The 6,000-nt window shown below is 56.1% G+C and overlaps 1 protein-coding gene across 5 annotated transcripts in view; it reads right to left on the reverse strand.

Annotated features, from left to right (window-relative positions):
• TBC1D14 (TBC1 domain family member 14) overlaps nucleotides 1-6,000 on the reverse strand; it is a 105,965-nt gene that overhangs the window by 86,993 nt on the left and 12,972 nt on the right. The gene's annotated exons all lie outside the window — the stretch shown is intronic.

The following is a 6,000-nucleotide window of genomic DNA, read 5'->3' on the forward strand; positions in this document are numbered from 1 at the left end:
TTCCTCACCCCAGCCTCTAGGTCCCCGTGAGCCGGCCGTTACCTTGGTTTCGTCCTTGTAAGGCGTCGAGAGAGAACCCACCCACACGATGATGGACCACTGATGCTGTTTTAATCCACTACATATCTGTCTGCCATTTGTCACGTAGCAAACTAGTAGACGACCAGTACGTCTCCTCCACTCAAAATTCCGCAGCTGGCCCCCTCACTCTGAGCCGAGGGCAGCGCTACGCTGGCCTACGGGCCCGGAGGTGGGACCGCCCTGACCTCCACCCTCCTCATCGCTCACTCAGCCCTTCACGGGCCTCTGTGCCGTCCCTCCACTGCACCGGGCTGGCCTGGGACTCTGCTCTGCCAACTTCCTCCCCTGCTTCGTCTTTGCGCGAATCTCTCCCCCTCATGCACCTGACGGGCACCGCGTCGGTGGGCCACGCGGACCAGCCTATTCTATGGCCCGGCCCCTCCAGGCTCTGCTGCCTCGTCTCTCCCATGGCGCTGATCGGCACCAACGTCTGTGCTCCCCTACTCACGGGTTACCACCCACCTCCCTCCGCTAGAACAGAAGCTCCTCAAAGACAAGCGTCTTTGTCTTGTTCACAGACGAATCCCGAGCACCTAGAAGAGCGCCCTGGCATACGGCAGGTGCTCGGTAAGTATTTCTTGGGAAAAACGTACGATGAGAAACGTGTTTAAGGGCCCAGCACAGTGCCTGGTACACTGCAGGCACTCAATAAATTATGGCTGCGATTTGTTGCCAAAAGGAAGCAAACGAAGCACAGCCCGGCACAGGGAGGCAGCCCACCCCCGACGACCTCCGCCGCTCTTTCTGAGCACAGCCTCCTGCTGACGGACAGGCTCTCCAAACGGTTCCTGCAGCAGTAACCAGACAACCTCCCGTGTGTCCCGCCCGGACAGCTGGCCTCCTGTGGCTCCCGGCAGCCACGTCTGCAGAGGGACACCATCTGTGACACCCTCTCCACGCTGGAAGAACCACCTCGACATGAAGTTTACCTGGAGCCAGAGAAACCTCTCCAGTCGGGGCTCCAGTGACCTCCCGGGTGCTGCAGCGGTGGGTGCCAACCAGCGCTCCTGCCCAAGTATCTCAGTAGTGCGTGCACACGCATGAGCGGGCGTGCGTGCACGCACACACCGGCGGCTGTTTTCTGTAAACCCTGACATCAGGTCAAAGCCACCAGAACATCAGCAAGGGAACACGCTAATCCTAAAGTGGTCAGAGTCAAGTCAGGCAAAAATAAACAAACAAGGCGGGGATATGCCTCCTAGATGCCTGGGGCTTCACATCCACGTACACTTCCTCCCTGTGACACGCGAACTTCTTTCTGTTTTCCAGACAAGAAACCTAAGTCCAGAAACCCAAGCCCTGCATCCCCGCTACGTTAAGCTACTTAACTACCCGTTGCCTCGGTTTCCTCACCCGTGACGGAGAATCACTTACCTACATCTATCAGCTTTCGGTGCAGGATACAAAAACTACCCTACAAATTTCGAGCAGAAAGGGATCTAACTCAAGGACGTGGGTGATTTCAAAATCTTCGTGAGGCCTCAAGTAGTTGGCTCTAAGCTGGGCCCCCAGGAACAGCTCCCCACACCGCGCCTGCGTCGCAGGTGCCAAAGAACCACGGGATTCAAGAATGCAGCAGGATCAGGAAGCCACCACCACGGCCACCCCTTCCACCGCGGCTGCCTCTCAGCGGCCAGGAAATGAATACTCGGCTGATGCTGGGACCCGATTCCTGCCCAGAACCCCAGGCCCAAGACACACACTTCTAACCCTGGCCGCCACAGGAAGGAAGGCGGCCTGGACTGCAGGTGGCCTGGAGGAGGAACAAGCCCGCCGGCGGGATCTGCCTACCGCCCCGCCCCCCACCGTGCTCTCTCCCAGGATGTGCCACAACGCTGAGAACGGTACCGCGCAAGCTCCAGACGCTGCCCGCCACTCCCGCACAGGGGGTGCCGGCCGGCACAGGTTTCTCAAGTACGGCCGCCCTGCTGGGAAACTCACCTCTCAAAAGAGAAAGCAAGGACCCCACTCCTTCCTCAGCGCGGCGCCCAAATGATCAGATCCCCAAAGCCCGGGTCAGTACAGAACTAAAAGTTTAGTTCAACGCATTCACCCCAAGTCAAGATGCCTTAAAGATTTGTTTTTCTTCAAACAATGGTTTCACATTTTTCCATATAGCAGGTCCCTAAAAAAGGTGAGACCTTACGCGAAACTCCGACAGAAGCAGAGAGCGGGGCCAGAGATGTGATCTGCACGCTGGGCTTCTGCTCTGTCCAGAGCTGCTCTCGCACGGCCTCACTGAATTCTTAACAACCGCTCTTTAAGACAGGTGTGATGAGCCACCCGGCACACACGGGGACCGCGGAGGCGAGGGGAGTTCCTGAGATCACACACGTCAAACCTGGGTCCCCTCGCCTCTGTTACAACTCAGGAGGTGCCAGGGCGAGCCAGGCGCAGATCTCGCCCCTAAGCGGCCTGCAGCCAGGTCGGGAGGCAGACCGGAAAAAGGCACCACTACGGTTCTTTACAGGCAGCCCGCCGTGGCACCGCCCCAGCCGCCCCTCCTCCCCACGCCCTCTGCTTCTCCTGCCTCCGGTGCGGCCCGAGCATCTCCCCCAGATCACCTCCGAGGACAGCTTCGTAAAGGGCCGCCCAAAAGCAGCTGCAAGTGCTCAAAGCTGATTACCACCTTCCGGGCCGGCGCAGATTAGCAGCCTTGAACCCCTGGCTTCACAGAAAGAACCCTTCTCCTGCAGGCAACTGTGTTACTGACTTCCTCTCCCCTTGTCCGCCCAGGTGTCCAGATAAGTACTGTTGAAACACAGCAGGCTCTCGGAATCCCGCAACAGTCCCTCCCTCCAAACGAGATGAGGATCCTCCTGAAGTTGTATTATATTAGTGAATTTCCTTCAAGGAGACGAACACCAACACTCACAACCCGTTAGCCCAGTGGTTCTCAACGGCTGGGTGACTGCCCACCCCACCCCCACCCCGCGCCTCCCCAGGACATACAGCAATGTCTGGCTGTCATAACCAGGAAGCGCTCCTGGCACCTAGAGGGCAGAGGCCAGGGAGAGCCGTTCATCTCAAAGCGTCTACAGTGGAGAAATCCCAATTTCACTTTCTGAATAACTTCTGATTGAAGTAAGCACAACGTTAAGAGAAGAACTAAAGGAAACTTTAGAAAAACGTATTTTAGAAATGACAATATTTATGGGGCTCCTGGGTGGCTCAGTCAGTTACTCGTCCGGCTTCAGCTCAGGTCATGATCTCACGGTTCGTGAGTTCGGGCCCCACATCGGGCTCTGTGCTGACGGCTCCGAGCCTGGAGCCTGCTTCGGATTCTGTGTCTCCCTCTCTCTCTGCCCCTCCCCCTGCTGACACTCTGTCTCTCTCTCTCAAAAAATAAGTAAACATTAAAAAAAACAAAAAAGAGTAGAGTAAAATAACGTCCTCAAGGTCACACAGCTTTTAAGGGGGAGAGCTCACACTGGACCCAGCCAGTCTGAGTCCTGCCACCAGCACTCGACTTCAGTACCCTCACAGGCTCACGCACTCACACAGCCCTCACGCCCCGCCCCCACGTGTCTGTGTCCCCCAGCAGCTGTGAGCTCCGTGAGGCCCGGGACCTCTCCGCTCAGGGCGGAATCTGCAACAGAGGCACCTACTGCAGGCTGGGTGAAGAGCGGACCAAAAGAACGCAGGGAGCCGGGTCCCTGTCACTTCTCTGCTCCTGTCTTACCCAAGCCGCCCTCATCAAGCAGTCAGGGCCACCAACAGGTCTGCTGCCTCAGGCCACAAGCCCCATGACTGTCTCCACCCCTTCCTCGGAGCCTCGTTCCCGAGACCAGCCTTCCACGATACTGCCTACGTTTCCTCCTATGATTTCCTAGAAATCGGCTCCGTGAGGACAAGGACTAACAGACAGAGGAAAGGAAGTTGCCTGGGGGCAGGGGATACAATGGAGAAACAGGACTCAGAAGCTTGGGCTGGAAACCCCAGAGGACCAGCTCCGGCCTCAGCCCTGCCCTCAACGCAACTCATACGGTCCTAACTGTGTACCAGGCCCTCTCTGTAACCCACCTGTAAAACGTTTTGTGGTTTCGAAACATTTTTGGCACAGAACCCTTTTCCCCTCAAAGGAATCCTAGGTGGAAACTCTTCTCCAACACTTTAAGATCCTAGGACAAAAACTCACCAGACTTAGCACATGGTATCACATATTTTGATCCATTTGTCATTAATATTCCATCTGCTTCCCAAACGTACTTAACACTGGCTCACAATAATGTGACAGCCATCAAAAGGGTAAGGGAGGGGGCGCCTGGCTGGCTCAATCAGTGGAGCACGTGACTCCTGATCTTGGGGTTGGGAGTTCAAGCCCCACATTGGGTGTAGAGATTATATCCATACACACATACGCGCATACACTTTAAAGAAAAATCTTAAGCGGCATGGGGACAAGAAGCAAAGAATAAAACACAGACGTGGGACATTCAATTTCCATGGCACCAAGTTATGAAAGATTTTCAAGAAACGGCAGCTTTACCGTATTATATAATCTCACTTATACACGGACTCTGAACAACAAAGCAAAACAGGAAGAGGCTCAGAGACAAAGAACAACCTGGTGGGAAGGAGGTGGAGACGGCAAAACAGGGGAGGGGGATTAAAAGGAACACACTTCCAGTTATCACACAAGTCAGGTGGAAGGGTGCAGTGCACAACCTGGGGAACACAACACGGTAACAGGTAACAACTTTGCATGGTGACAGATGCCAGTGAGATCTGCCTCAATGATCACTCGGTGATGTACATAAATGTCCAATCACTCTGCTGTACACCTGAAATGAACATCACACTGTGTGTCAACGACACTTCAATTAAAAAAAAAACAAAAAAAACAGTAGCTTCAGCAATGATCCACAGTGATCGACGCTGTTTCCTTCCAAAGGAGAAGAGGCTCCAACACAGACGCGAGACGAGGCAGCGGCGCAAGGCGGGGTCCTGACAATCCCAGTGGGCAACTAGAGCTCACTCTGTCTGGGTCCACCCAGGTTCCCACGTGCGAACCCACTTCGGCCCCGTGACCACACGTGAAGCAGGTCTCAGAAGAGTACCTTGTGTGTCAACGACACATTTTGTGCCGGGCGCTTTCTAATGCTCGTTTAGAGATGAGAAAGTGAACTCGCAGAGGTGAGGTAACTTGTTCCAGGTCACACAGCTAGGATGTGGGCGCAGGTCTGTTAAATCCAAAGCTTAGCTCTTCCCTCCGGGCTGCTTCCCAGCCACCCCCATTGCGAACCAGGCTTCCCAAGTTTGCCAAGAACCCCACGTGGCTCTGAAAACCTGCCTCCCAAGCCCTTCCCTTGAGACTCTGATTCTGGAGCTCTGGGGTGGATCCTGGGAAGCCACGTGTACCAGGCACCCAGGTGGTACCTGTAACCAGGAAACGCTGAAAACAACGACCTGAGTAAAGAGAACAGCTCGGCCACACACATCTGAACCACAACCTGCTTTAGGGCTCTCATCTCGGAAGGGACAGCGACCGTGTCCCCCACAGCTCCTGGGCTCCTCCCCTGGGGCGGTCCTGAGTTCTACGGAGTTCTGGGACTAGGGATGCTACTTGGGGTAGCTTGACGCCTGTCTGTCGGCACATCGGGGAGAAGAGGTGCCTCAGGAACCGCAGCTGCGCCAAAGACCTTCTCCCTCAAGTCTGGTCTCAGGCTCACTCGAGACGCCGCACACGCAGAGGACGAAGCAGCGGACGCGGCGGGGAGTCACCATCGGCGCCCGCGTCACGGAGTCTCCAGCTGACCCCGCCAGCACGGCACACCACGTCACAGGGACCCCCAGCGCCACAGAGCGTCCCACACGGGCTTTGCTACGGTACACACACTCGGGGGGAGCTGCAGCGGACCACGGAAACAGGCCCGGAGCCCACACGACGAGCAGCTGGGGAGGTGGCCACCCCCCGCA

This window comes from Panthera uncia, chromosome B1 (assembly GCF_023721935.1).
Source record: "Panthera uncia isolate 11264 chromosome B1, Puncia_PCG_1.0, whole genome shotgun sequence".
In the NCBI taxonomy this organism is placed as follows: domain Eukaryota; kingdom Metazoa; phylum Chordata; class Mammalia; order Carnivora; family Felidae; genus Panthera; species Panthera uncia.